The 14,986-nt window shown below is 47.2% G+C and overlaps 1 protein-coding gene across 8 annotated transcripts in view; it reads right to left on the reverse strand.

The window, feature by feature from the left end:
* The window catches only part of ADGRB2 (adhesion G protein-coupled receptor B2), a 682,045-nt gene extending 673,915 nt beyond the window's left edge, over nt 1-8,130 (reverse strand). For 2 of the 8 annotated variants that reach the window (XM_069757006.1, XM_069757003.1), the window contains exon 1: nt 7,301-7,916. The gene's annotated coding sequence lies outside the window, so the exon portion shown is untranslated. Of the gene's footprint in view, nt 1-7,300 lie in introns of all 8 variants that reach the window. The other 6 variants (XM_069757009.1, XM_069757010.1, XM_069757008.1 and 3 more) reach the window with 6 other exon arrangements.
* Nucleotides 8,131-14,986: the final 6,856 nt, after the last annotated feature.

The raw sequence follows: 14,986 nt of genomic DNA on the forward strand, positions 1-14,986 counted from the left end.
GAAGAGATAGTCTTTGGAGGTGTCACTCACTGTACCACTAGGTACATATTGAAACATAGTACTTTGATATTCATGGCATGAAGAAGAGTGTTGGGAAACATTGCCTGGGGTAGTGTTACACCGACAATTCATGCACAGCATTACAACTACTATACCATGCTCAGTGTAACAGCATTTGACCACAATCTGCAGAAAATGCCTGGATTCTGCTTTCAGACCTGGAAACACTCGTTAGACCTTCTGAAAGTCATGTGACTCATATTATCGTATAAGCCTTGTCTTTCTCACATTCTGTAGAACAGTGTTCTCCAACTGCAGTCCTCAAGGCACACTAACAGGTCATGTTTTTCGGGATTTTCTTAGCATTACAGAATGATGGAATCACAACCAGGGCAAAACTAAGGAAATCCTAAAAACGTCATCTGCTAGTGGGCCTTGAGGACTGCGGTTGGGGAACAGTGCTGTAGAATAATTCCTTTCTCTTCTGCCACAGCGTCTGGCGGCTTTAATGATTCATTTATATTCTCATAGTAATTAATAGAATTTATTTATTCATATCACACAGGCCATTATAAAGCCTACTAAGACTGTATTAAGGCAAAACAAGCAAACCTGCCTGCATAAGTCCAGTATAATTAAGCATCCTTTGAAATATTAGGAGCTTCACAGACCCTACCATAAAAAGCTTTCTGCAGGAGAGCAGTGTATTATAACAAAAGGGAGAGCTGCTAATTAAACAATAAGTATCTAGGCTCTATTCACACTGGGTTTGGGCTATATGTTTGCCTAATACAAATCAACAAATTCAATTAGTTTCTCAGCAGCTGATGATAAAGCTGTCACTTTTGCTATTGATAAAACTTGCTGAAACGCTTCAGTTTCTAGCTCAAAACCATCAAATAATTTGGCTGCACTTCTTGTTATCACCATATTAAAAATGGCCATGAAACAAAACAAAACAAAAACAATCTGTGACAGAATAATGATTACCTGTGGCTACTACTTTAACTTACTAGTATGTGGCTGATTTTACTTACACTCTTATTAGCTCCTTTTAGGCCTCATTCACATGTCCATGTTTAAATACATCCATGAAAAACGGTACCGGTGTCTTCAGTGTTTTGGATCAGTGTGCTATCAGTACATGAGTCTTGCGTCCATTTTTTCAATCAATGTTTTTCATTCATGGACAAATAAATAAATTACTAAGCGTCTCCTATACATTACAGTGTGTATGTCTTTTTCACGGACCCATAGACTTGCATTGACACTTTTCATTCATAACACCCCAAAAAAAAAACATGTCTCCATGCGTTTTGCACCGGCACACGATCCGTCAATAAAGACAAACATGTGAATAGACCCATAGATTATAATAGGTATGTGCTCTATCCGTGAAAAACATGGATAGAACCCGTACCTGCAACATAGACATCAGAATGGGCCTTAGGGTGTCTTTTTACCTGGACAAAATAAAGTCTAATACGATAGTGTATCCTGCTATAAAAGGACAGACTCTACTGGACAGATGGCAAAACATAACCCGAAGCTGGAGACTCTGGACTCAATGGCTCCATTGGTAATCGCTTCTGAATCCCATTTTTCTGAGTCGAGAAGATAGAGCCAAAATCTGATGCGAATCCAACCTAACTCACTCTTCAAGAACTTTATAAAAATGTGTTGCTCTATCTTTAGTGAAATATTTTCGCAAAACCTATAGAATGTAAATCTGGCATCTGGAACACATTCCAAATTTCCATTTTTCGCTGCTTTTCTTATGCAAATCTCCTACATCTACATGAAACTGTCAACAAGCAATCTAGTATCTTATTATAGATAAGCTCTGGTGTGTGTACATGAGGAATGGCACTGTTGCTGATGATTATATAACGTCTATCCTGCATTCTTCATTTTTTTTTCTCTGTAGGCACCATATTTAATGGTCAACTGTTCCTCAGCTCAGCTCCAGCTTCGGAGAAGGCTAGCTGCTTATGTGTCTCCTATACATTATATATGTAGAGAAGAGGAGTTCCAGTATCCCGATCTGCATCTCTAACAGAAGCAGTAACAGCATGGGGTCCATTACACAACATTCCGAGCCTATTAAACCCTTTTAAAATTCATATCCCATCGATAAAATACATTTTTACAAGTCATATATACTGTAAATACCTAGCATCATATTCATGTCCTTCATACATGCTATATACACACTACAGACATCAAATTGCCTCCTAAATTAATCTGACCCCAAAGTCTCACGCACAGGTCTTTTCGTTGACACCAGCAACGCCAACTGTAGGCCCTGAATTCAGTCTTGTATGTATTTCCACCCAGGAGAACTAATTCGTTCAGGCAGGTTGCACTTTCAGGTTGGAGCTAAGTTATAATAGAAAGAGGTTCTCCTAACCTCTTGAGATAGTCTTGTTTTTCTCATTAAATACTTTGGATACTGCCAACGCTTGGCTGCTGGCAACCAACAAGGTGTGTATCGGAGAAGCAGGTGTGGAAAGAGAGGTCCAAAAATTACTTTGCCTTCCATATCACACGTGACCCAGCTAGTTTGAGATGAACAGCTATGCATTTCAAGGAATTCTGGCAATGAAGTGAAAAAATAACGCAAATGAAAAAGATTTAAAAAAATGATCAAAGTGAAGTCCTGCACCTGCTACTTCAACCTAGAAGGGCCTTGTTGATAGCTGTTCAAAAAAAGAATCAGCGCCATGATGTGCCAGTAGTCCTCCATGTGCGGAACTTCTCCATCAGCTCTATCCAAGCTACAGTAGCTTTACAAAGCAAGCTCAGCAGTACTGAAGGCCATAAATCTGAGCACGATGGGGGAGTTAGTAAAATGAATACAGGTTCACATTAATAAATGCACCAGATGCAAATGGCCAAAAAGGAGCTGGTCCAAGGAGTTTATAGGTGTTGTATGGAAATTAGGATGAGATTAATGAAGCCAGTACATCACATACTTATGATGTTTACAGGAGCCATAAACATGTCTGAATTTAATGGCCACCGACTTCGATTCCAGATAGCTCTTCCTGTACACTACACTAACTGCAAATAACTTTTTTTTTTTTTTTTGCACCTTAGGTTACTGATATGAATATACAATAAACACGATAAGAAAATATGCAAACCAAGTATATCGCTTTCAGTCCATATTGTCCTTGGGTCAGTGGGGAAAAGACACATATTTAGCGGTCAGAGCACTATATATCCTGTTTGGGCCATTCTGCTTCTGCTGACAATCTCTTCTTTCTCCTGAAAAAGAATGGAACCAACCACCAGCTGAATATATTTGGACTAGCTACTGCATGGAAAAATGCATTGGGTATCATATTAAAACTTATCAAATCGCCATCTATGTAACTCATTTGCGGCAATGGTTCTTCATGAAGTTATGGCAGGACAATGCACAAAAAAACCCTTGAAAGGGAATATGTCAGCAGGTTTTTTATTATGTAATCAGTGTGCATGACAATGTATGGGCGGAGACCATATTCCCGCGATGTATCACTTAGTAGGCTGTGTTTTTCTGTTTCAATACGGTGTTTTATCAGCGGGAAATTACAGGACAACTGTCCTCATGCGTCTTAGTCCATCCAGTACTGATAAGCAGTCTTCTGATGCCACAGAAAGCTGCCAATCAGTGACATGGATGAGGTTATACACAGCACTGTCCCTACACCATGCTGCTGTCAGATTACATAGCAAAACCCTTGAACCCTGACAGCTTCCCTTTAATATGACAGCAGCTCCTCATGCAGCTGATTTTGCCTGGTAAAGTTCCTGTTGGTTGCTCATTTTCCCTGCAGCAGCCACTACAGGGGAAACTTAGTACTACATGTGATCATGCAAGTGACCAGTCATCTGGGCTGTAGGGGCTTGTGCTTTGATTCTAAGTGGGTCCCTATGCAATCTGGTGATTAGACAACCCCTTTTATGCTGACATTAAAGTGTCTCTGTATAAATTCCATATATCTTGTAACATGTTGCATTTTACAGCACAATTATTATTAGAATACTTTTTGTCAGTACATTAAATGTCACCATAAAAGGCCTGCAATGTAAGACAATTAGCCTCCTGTGACCTAATCTTAATCATTCATTCTTCACAGTAAAATGCAAAAAAAAATTAAGTTTCCTTCATCTGTAGCAATTATGTGGAAGTTTCCTTGGCAGAATATAAGTAGAACTAGCTGTCTGTCCCTGACATACAGTTTTACTTATGTGGTTGAAAGACCTTGGATGGATAAAAGCTTCCATTAATTAACTGTGCTAGTGGGACCTGCTGCACATTACCAGCCACTAAGTAGAAAAATGTCCAAACCATTTGTTCATACCAATCTACAGGAGTCAACCTCATGTACCAGGGAAATGGCATCACCGCTATTCCCAGAATCATCAAGCTGCAATACCGATCATTCTCATAAGCATCGCACAGATGGAAGCGGGATAATGCAAGATAATCCCATCAGGAGCAGGACCTGCAGCTTCCTACATGGATACACCGACGAGGTGATGGATGGAACAAAAAAAAGAGAGAGAGATGGATGGATGGATGGATGGATGGATAGATAGATAGATAGATAGATAGATAGATAGATAGATAGATAGATAGATAGATAGATAGATATGATAGATAGATAGATATAGGATAGATAGATAGAGATACAGACTGCGATAAATGAATAAACTGCTACATATGCAGACAGATAATGTAGATCAGTTTCTAGACATACGATGAACAGCCAGATAGACTGACAAAGGAAATCAATGAATATGCAGAGATATGAGACAGATCGATAAATGTGATAAAGATATATATATATATATATATATATATATATATATATATATATATAATAGATAGATAGATAGATATTGGAAAGAAAATGTGATATCGGATAAATGGATTAGCAGATACCTGCATATGAGATAGACAAGATACATAGATAATAATTGCTAGACAGATGGATGGATGGACAGGGTAACTCCAGGGAAAGAAGGGCACACAGGCCACTGGCAGCCCCTATAGCCCATGCCCCACATTCTCCAGGAGACATGGCTATGAGGCAGTAAGTTTGGCTTCTGGCGGTCACTAGCAGAGAACAATCTGTGCATTCTCCGCACTTTCCATGGAGACAGGATGATGGCTGTAGGTGACAGGACTGGAGCCGCCACCGCACTGCTCCCCCAGCCCCTCTACCCCAGCCCCGCTGCTCCTGCTCCCCCAGCCCCTCTACCCCAGCCCCGCTGCTCCTGCTCCCTCAGCCCCTCTACCCCAGCCCTGCTGCTCCTGCTCTCCCAGCCCCTCTACCCCAGCCCCGCTGCTCCTGCTCTCCCAGCCCCTCTACCCCAGCCCTGCTGCTCCTGCTCCCCCAGCCCCTCTACCCCAGCCCCGCTGCTCCTGCTCCCCCAGCCCCTCTACCCCAGCCCTGCTGCTCCTGCTCCCCCAGCCCCTCTACCCCAGCCCCGCTGCTCCTGCTCCCCCAGCCCCTCTACCCCAGCCCCGCTGCTCCTGCTCCCCCAGCCCCCCCGCTGCTCCCGCTCCCCCAGCCCCTCTACCCCAGCCCCGCTGCTCCTGCTCTCCCAGCCCCTCTACCCCAGCCCCGCTGCTCCTGCTCCCCCAGCCCCTCTACCCCAGCCCCGCTGCTCCTGCTCCCCCAGCCCCTCTACCCCAGCCCTGCTGCTCCTGCTCCCCCAGCCCCTCTACCCCAGCCCCGCTGCTCCTGCTCCCCCAACCCCTCTACCCCAGCCCTGCTGCTCCTGCTCCCCCAGCCCCTCTACCCCAGCCCCGCTGCTCCTGCTCCCCCAGCCCCTCTACCCCAGCCCCGCTGCTCCCGCTCCCCCAGCCCCTCTACCCCAGCCCCGCTGCTCCTGCTCTCCCAGCCCCTCTACCCCAGCCCCGCTGCTCCTGCTCTCCCAGCCCCTCTACCCCAGCCCCGCTGCTCCTGCTCCCCCAGCCCCTCTACCCCAGCCCTGCTGCTCCTGCTCCCCCAGCCCCTCTACCCCAGCCCCGCTGCTCCTGCTCTCCCAGGCCCTCTACCCCAGCCCTGCTGCTCCTGCTCTCCCAGCCCCTCTACCCCAGCCCCGCTGCTCCTGCTCCCCCAGCCCCTCTACCCCAGCCCTGCTGCTCCTGCTCCCCCAGCCCCGCATACATGTGTGCTGGCAGCAGTGCAGTGATGAACGGAGGGACCGTTACTAGAGTGAGGGACTTGTGAGCTGCCCAGGACCAGGCTCGGCCGCGACCTGACCTGACACGTGACAGCGCCTGAGCCCGGCTCACATCACCTCACATCCCAGGAGTACTGAGGTGAGCAGGGCGCAAACCCCCCAGCCCGCTCAGCACTGGTCACACAGTCGTGACTGAGATCCACTGCAGATATGACGAGCCACATTTCCACACAGGGTGACAGCACACAGTGCCCGCTGACAGGGTGACAGCACACAGTGCCCGCTGACAGGGTGACAGCACATAGGGTGACAGCACAGGGTGCCCGTTCACAGGGTGCCCGCTCACAGGGTGACAGCACACAGGGTGACAGCACACGGTGCCCGCTCACAGAGTGACAGCACACAGGGTGACAGCACACGGTGCCTGTTCACAGAGTGATAGCACACAGGGTGACAGCACAGGGTGCCCGCTCACAGGGTGACAGCACACAGGGTGACAGCACAGGGTGCCCGCTCACAGGGTGCCCGCAAACAGAGTGACAGCACAGGGTGCCCGCTCACAGGGTGACAGCACACAGGGTGCCCGCACACAGAGTGACAGCACAGGATGCCCGCTCGCAGGGTGACAGCACAGGGTGCCCGCTCACAGGGTGACAGCACACAGAGTGACAGCACAGGATGCCCGCTCACAGGGTGACAGCACACAGGGTGCCCGCTCACAGGGTGACAGCACACAGAGTGACAGCACAGGATGCCCGCTCACAGGGTGACAGCACAGGATGCCCGCTCACAGGGTGACAGCACAGGGTGCCCGCTCACAGGGTGACAGCACACAGAGTGACAGCACAGGATGCCCGCTCACAGGGTGACAGCACACAGGGTGCCCGCTCACAGGGTGACAGCACACAGGGTGCCCGCACACAGGGTGACAGCACACAGAGTGACAGCACAGGGTGCCCGCTCACAGGGTGACAGCACACAGGGTGCCCGCTCACAGGGTGACAGCACACAGAGTGACAGCACAGGGTGCCCGCTCACAGGGTGACAGCACACAGGGTGCCCGCTCACAGGGTGACAGCACATCGTGTGCCCGCAGGCGGGGGGCTTCTCCTACCTGGTCGCTGTTAGCAGTACTTTCTAGAGGGGGAGGCTTGATCCTGCCGCCTGGGATGTCCCATGATCCGGGGTGTCTTTCCCGTGCTCTGCTCCGTCACATCTCCACGGATAAGTTTATTCCTGTGGCTGCCGTCAGTGCGGGGAGCGGCCGTGTGGCGGGTGGAGAGCGCGTGCTTATGTACCGCATAGAGCCAGTGCCGTGTGTGTACCGGGCTCAGTGGATCGTCTCCTCCATCTCCCGGCTCTGGCGCTCTCCTCCTCCTCCTCCTCCGGTCTCTCCTCTCTAGCTGTGCTCCCTCTCCTCTCACCGCCTCCTCCTTAACTCCGAGCTTCTCTCCATCCCTCACACACTTCCATCTCCGGCTTTTCTCGCTTTTGCTCCGCTCCGTGCTGTGTGGCGCGGGAGGTCGGGCACAGACACTCCGGGATTCCGGTGCAGTGTGCGGTGCGTGCAGCCAGTGCGGTGCCTGCTGTGCCCGCTGCCGTCCCCGAGGTGTCTGCCTGATGGATGGCTGCGCCCTGAGCTGGAGAAGGCCCCGTGTGTCCGCGGTGGCAGCTGTGCCCTGTGTGTACCAGGCTCAGTGTATCTTCTCCTCCATCTCCCGGCTCTGTATGCCTCCTCCTCTCTAGCTCTGCTCCCCCTCTCCTCTCACCGCCTCCTCCTTAACTCCGTGCTTCTTTCCAGCCTTCACTCACTTCCATCTCTTTGGGGGGGTTCTCATTTGCTTGTGTGCACTATGCCCTTCACGTTCCTGATGGCATTATGTGGCCAGCCCATGCCACTTCTTCTCCCCCAGTAAGCCCCCTGACTCTTACTGGTCCCAGTATGTAAGGGGGGATCTGGCGCCTTCACAGCAGAGGGGGTAACAAGTTGGCATAACTGTATTGAAGATGGCAGAGCTGCTCACCATCACTGTGTGTTGGGGAAGTCGGAAGAAAGCCCAAACGTTTCTGGTCCATTTATGATGTATTCAGCAGACATCACGACAGCAACAGCAGTGATGCAGGATCTTCTTACATTAAAGAATGAGAAAATACATTCACTTGACTTTTATGACTCATATTTAAGACCACGGTCACACATTCAGTATTTGGTCAGTATTTTACCTCAGTATGTGTAAGGCAAAACCAGGAGTGGAACAGTCAGAGGAAAAGTATAATAGAAACATATCACCACTTCTGTATTATCACCCACTCCTGGTTTTGGCTTACACATACTGAGGTAAATACTGACCAGATACTGAAGGTGTGAACGTGGCCTAAAACATCCACGTAGAAGAAGACCACGATCTAACGAGACTAGAGGAATGAAAAGTCATGACAAATTTCTGTAGGTGACCTGATAAAAGAATCATTAAGGGGGTCATACCCTCTTACAAAACAAACAGAGCTTGACTACTAATTTTTGTAGCTTTCTCAACATAATTTCACTGTATATAGTGAAGGGGTCAAACGATTACCTATATAGCTCTTACAAAACCTAAGGCGATACTGTACCTATCCCTATTAATCCCTAAATATGAGCTTACAATACTAAAAAGACTAACCGTTGAGTGACTGTCCAGAAAAGGGTGATACCATCTGGAGGCTTTCCGTCACCCCAAATAACCGTAACATTACCCTTTAAATATAATCAAATGCATTTATGATCATGTAACTGTGAGAGCTGGGATATGGCTTTCAGACTCATAAAGAAGGCACAGACAGTTTATTACCATCTGTATCTGGGTATATGCAACATCCCAGATGACCGGTTGTTGCAGTGATGTTCCTTTCCCTTCGGGGAGGGTAATATCATGCTCAGAGGCAATGGAGTTCTCTTCACTAGGTAAGGCACACGCGTGCAACACATTCCAAATCCAGGCCAGGAGGGGGAGCTCAGGACCTGGATTCAGGGGAGCTTCCCTAAGCTATATGTATCCTGACCTGGAGAAGGAGCTAGTTAAGTCTCCAGGAGGGAGAGATAGAAGAAGGAAGTCTGGAACTGAGAGCAGACCGAAAGGCCTAGCAGCCACGAGGGAGTTGCAGCCTCTGGAAGGAGTGAGAGAACCTGAAGGGTTGTTGTATGTGGTGGAGCTACAGAGGAAAGGAGCAGGGGAGAGAGAAAGGGCTCAGAGGGGAACAGCAGAAGGACACCCATAGAGCCAGAGCACAGTAGCCGGGTACCGGGAGCCCGAGGCTTTTGTGGGACTCTAAGACACAGAGCAGAACCAGAGGGCCGAGAACTGTATGTAATTGGCCCATACCACACCTGAGATGCAGCAGCACCTGGAGAGCCCGGGGTATGATAGAGTCCCTGTAAAACAGCTCAAGCTGCCCATCATGCAGGTGCCTGTCTCAGGACAAGGGGAATAGAGGACTCTGCAGAAAGCCTCAGGCAACAGGGACTTCATATACAGCAAGCGCTAGTTGGAAAGGCTCACGGACCTCAACTGGGAAGGAGATTCTCCCATTGTCTCTGAGCCGGCCGGACCACCATCACTCGTGCCTGGTACCCTGGACTGTGGCCTGCGAACTACAGTAAACCATTTAAAGACTTTCAACTTGTGTCCTTTACTCATTTTACCGGCCTACACCATCATCGCCATATACTTCAGGACCTCTGGGGACCCCGCTTCACCTGTGGGAAGCGTCACCAACATTGCTGCAACAACATCCCCCAGAGGACCTCTTTAAAGCAGCGTCGGTCCCCCTATTGACCGAACACAGGTGGCGTCACAACAAACTTATTCATAATTTCCCCTTTAAAGACCGTTCCCCTTTAATTGGATGCCCAGGGCTATGGACCGGGTCGTAGCCACCATGACATCCCCTTTAAGAGCGACCGGACCCGGTACCGTGTACCCCGCTGCCCTGGCGGGGCGCTCCATATGCATAGCTCTAAACAAGTGCTGTGTATATAGCAACACAAAGTGCTGACTGTGCTTCCTCCTCCAGACCCAGAGGTCATGTGATCACTGTCTATAGGGAGGGAGCAGGAGCTGCTGGGTGCTATGAGGCCCAGGCAGTTCTGCTATGCAGCCAGGAGGCAGTATTTCCCCTGTAACTGGGGCTAATATACCAGCTCCAGATATAAAGGAAATGAGATGAAAATAAAAATATTTCACTGTATAAATGACCCCAAAGGTCTTTTATGACCTTATCGAGGGCACAGTGTGTAAATAAAAAAAACTTAATAAAGTATAACAGCTTAACCCCTTAACGACCGCCGATACGCCTTTTAACGGCGGCAGTTAAGGGTACTTAAACCATAGCGCCGGCTGTGGAAAAAGTGGATAGCGCCCCCCAGAGTTGGATTTTCTCTGGGGTTTCGGTTACCGGGGGTAGCCGAGACCCCAGAGAACATGATTCGGGGGATTTTTACCGACCCTCGGGTTGCGATCGCCGGTAATTAACCGTTTACTGTCAGTCGCAAAAAAAAACAACGAGATTTCCCATTTAATTTCTCTGTCCTCCGATGTGATCGCACATCAGAGGACAGAGAAATGGGGTCCCCGATCACCCCCCGATACTCACCTGTCTCCCCCGGTGCTCCTCGTGGCTCCCTATGGGTGCCGCCATCTTGTTCTGGCCAAAAAATGGTGGGCGCATGCGCAGTGCGCCCGCCGGCCGGCACCTGGAAGATCTTTGGGGTCTTGGCTGACGGGGGTAGCCGAGACCCCAAAGAACATGATCGGGGTTGGTTTTTACTGACCCCTGTTTTGCGATCGCTGGTAATTAACTTTTTACCGGCGACCGCAAAAAAAAAAAAAAAACTGTGTGTCATTCTCTGTCCTCTGATGTGATCGCACATTAGAGGACAGAGAAATAGGGGGATTCGGGGACCCAGTTATACTTACCGGTGTCCCTGGATCCTCCTGCGTCCCCTCCTGCCCGCCGGCTTCTTCATCCGGTAAGAAAATGGCGGGCGCATGCACAGTGCACCCTCCATGATCTGCCCGCCGGCAGCTAGAAGAGTTGGGGCTAAAATTAGGGTTAGGGCTGTGGCTAAATTAAGGGTTAGGGTTGGGGCTAAATTTAGGGTTAGGGTTAGGGTTGGGGCTAAATTTAGGGTTAGGGCTAGGGTTAGGCTTCTTTCACACTTGCGTCAGTACGGGGCCGTCGCAATGCGTCGGCCTGACATATCGATGCACGTTGTGAAAATTGTGCACAACGTGGGCAGCGGATGCAGTTTTTCAATGCATCCGCTGCCCAGTCTATGTCCTGGGGAGGAGGGGGTGGAGTTACGGCCCCGCATGTGCGGTCGGAAATGGCAGACGCGACGTACAAAAAAACGTTACATTGAATGTTTTTTGTAACGACGGTCCGCCAAAACACATCAGATCCAGTGCACGATGGACGCGACGTGTGGCCATCCATCGCGATCCGTCGGCAATACAAGTCTATGGGCAAAAAAAGGCATCCCGCAGGCACATTTGCAGGATCCGTTTTTTGTCCAAAACGACGGATTGTGACAGATGCCACACGACGCAAGTGTGAAAGTAGGCTTAGGGCTAGGGTTAGGGTTGGGGCTAAAGTTAGGGTTAGGGTTGGGGCTAAAGTTAGGGCTAGGGTTGGGATAAGGGTTACTGTTTGGATTAGGGTTGGCATTAGGGTTACGTTTGGGATTAGGGTTAGGTTTGGGATTAGGGTTAAGGTTAGGGTTGAGATTAGGGTTAGGGGTGTATTGGGAATAGGGTTAGGTTTGAGGGTAGAGTTGAGATTAGGATTAGGGGTGTGTTGGATTTAGGGTTTTGATTAGGGTTATGGTTAGTGTTGAGATTAGGGTTGTTTTGGGGTTAGGGTTGTGATTATCGTTAGGGTTGTGATTAGGATTATGTATCGGGTTGGGATTAGGGTTAGGGGTGTGTTGGGGTTAGGTTTGGAGTTAGAATTGGGGGGTTTCCACTGTTTAGGTACATCAGGGGGTCTCCAAACACGACAGCCAATTTTGCGCTCAAAAAGTCAAATGGTGCTCCCTCCCTTCTGAGCTCTGCCGTGCGCCCAAACAGTAGTTTACCCCCACATATGGGGCATCAGCGTTCTCGGGATAAATTGCACAACAACTTTTGGGGTCTAATTTCTCCTGCTACCTTTGTGAAAGTAAAAACCTGGGGGCTAAAAAATCTTTTTTGTGGGAAAAAAATATTTTTTATTTTCACGACTCTGCATTATAAACTTCTGTGAGGCACTTGGGCATTCAAAGTTCTCACCACACATCTAGATAAGTTCCTTGGGGGGTCTAGTTTCCATAATGGGGTCACTTGTGGGGGGGTTTCTACTGTTTCGGTACATCAGGGGCTCTGCAAATGTAACATAACGCTCGCAGACCATTCTATCAAAGTCTGCATTCCAAAACGGAGCTCCTTCCCTTCCGAGCTCTGCCGTGTGCCTAAACAGTGGTCCCCCCCACACATGGTGTACCAGCATACTTAGGACAAATTGGACAAAAACTTTTTGGGTCCAATTTCTCTTGTTACCCTTGTGAAAATAAAAACTTGGGGGCTAAAAAATCTTTTTTGTGGAAAAAAAAATATTTTTTATTTTCACGACTCTGCATTATAAACTTCTGTGAAGCACTTGGGGGTTCAAACTTCTCACCACACATCTATATAAGTTCCTTGGGGGTATAGTTTCCAAAATGGGGTCACTTGTGGGGGGTTTCTACTGTTTAGGTACATCAGGGGCTCTGCAAATGCAACTTGACACCCGCAGACCATCCCATCAAGGTTTGCATTCCAAGCGGCACTCCTTCTCTTCCAGCCCCGATGTGTGCCCAAACAGTGCCCCCCCCATATATGGGGTATCAGCATAATCAGGACAAACTGGTAAACAAATTTTGGGGTTCAATGTGTCCTGTTACCCTTTGGAAAATAAAAAATTGCAGGCTAAAAATCATTTTTGAGGAAAAAAAAGGATATTTTATTTTCACGGTATATGGGGTATCGACGTTCTCAGGAGAAATTGCACAACAACGTTTGTGGTCTAATTTCTCCTGTTACCCTTGTCAAAATAAAAATTTGGGGGCAAAAAGATCATTTTTGTAGAAAAAAATGTGATTTTTTTATTTTCACGGCTCTACGTTATAAACTTCTGTGAAGCACCTGGGGGTTTAAAGTGCTCACCATACATCTAGATAAGTTCGTTCAGGGGTCTAGTTTCCAAAATGGTGTCACTTGTGGGGGGTTTCCACTGTTTAGGCACATCAGGGGCTCTCCAAACATGACATGGCGTCCGATCTCAATTCCAGCCAATTCTACATTGAAAACGGCACTCCTTCTCTTCCAAACTCTGCGGTGCGCCCAAACAGTGGTTGACCCCCACATATCGTATCGGCGTATTCAGGAGAAATTCCACAACAAAATTTATGGTTACATTTCTGTTTTTACACATGTGAAAATTAAAAAAAAAATGGTTCTGAAGTAAAATGTTTGCAAAAAAAGATAAATGTTCATTTTTTCCTTCCACATTGTTTTAGTTCCTGTGAAGCACGTAAAGGGTTAATAAACTTCTTAATGTGGTTTTGAGCACCTTGAGGGGTGCAGTTTTTAGAATGGTGTCACACTTGGTTATTTTCTATCATATAGACCCCTCAAAATGACTTCAAATGTGATGTGGTCCCTAAAAAAATGTGCTGATATGTAAAGTAGACATGTGGGAAATGTTATTTATTAACTATTTTTCGTGACATATCTTTCTGATTTAAGGGCATACAAATACAAATTTTGAAAATTGCAAAATTTAAAAAATTTTTGCCATATTTCCATTTTTTTCATAAATAATCGCAAGTAATATCGAAGAAATGTTACCACTAACATGAAGTACAATATGTCACGAAAAAACAGTCTCAGAATCAGCGGGACCCGTTATAACCTCATAAAGTGACAGTGGTCAGAATTGTAAAAATTGGCTCGGTCATTAAGTACCAAATTGGCTGTCACTAATGGGTTAAAAAAACACTACTTATCAGTCCGATATTTAAAAATATTTGAAACAGAACATTGAACAAGTATTAACCACTTTCTGAAATTAGATGTATTATTCCGTCCATGTGATGTGGGCCAATTTGACCTCGGATGGAATACACTGTGTGCAGAATTATTAGGCAAGTTGTATTGTATTTTAGAGGATTATTTTTATTATTGATCAACAACTATGTTCTCAATCAACCCAAAAGACTCATAAATATCAAAGCTTAATATTTTTGGAAGTTGGAGTGGGGTTTTCTTAGATTTGGCTATCTTAGGAGGATATCTGTTTGTGCAGGTAACTATTACTGTGTAGAATTATTAGGCAACTTAATAAAAAACAAATATATTCCTATCTCGCTTGTTTATTTTCACCAGGTAAACCAATATAACTGCACAGAATTTAGAAATAAACATTTCTGACATGCAAAAACAAAACCGCAAAAAATTAGTGACCAATATAGCCACCTTTCTTTATGATGACACTCAGCAGCCTTCCATTCATAGATTCTGTCAGTTGCTTGATCTGTTTATGATCAACATTGCGTGCAGCAGCCACCACTGCCTCCCAGACACTGTTCCGAGAGGTGGAATGTTTTCCCTCCCTGTAGATCTCACATTTTTTGAGGGACCTCCGGTTCTCTATGGGGTTCAGATCAGGTGAACAAGGGGGCCATGTCATTATTTTTCTTCTTTGAGACCTTTACTGGCCAGCCACGCTGTGGAGTAGTTGGAGG

This window comes from Ranitomeya imitator, chromosome 3 (genome assembly GCF_032444005.1).
Source record: "Ranitomeya imitator isolate aRanImi1 chromosome 3, aRanImi1.pri, whole genome shotgun sequence".
In the NCBI taxonomy this organism is placed as follows: Eukaryota; Metazoa; Chordata; class Amphibia; order Anura; family Dendrobatidae; genus Ranitomeya; species Ranitomeya imitator.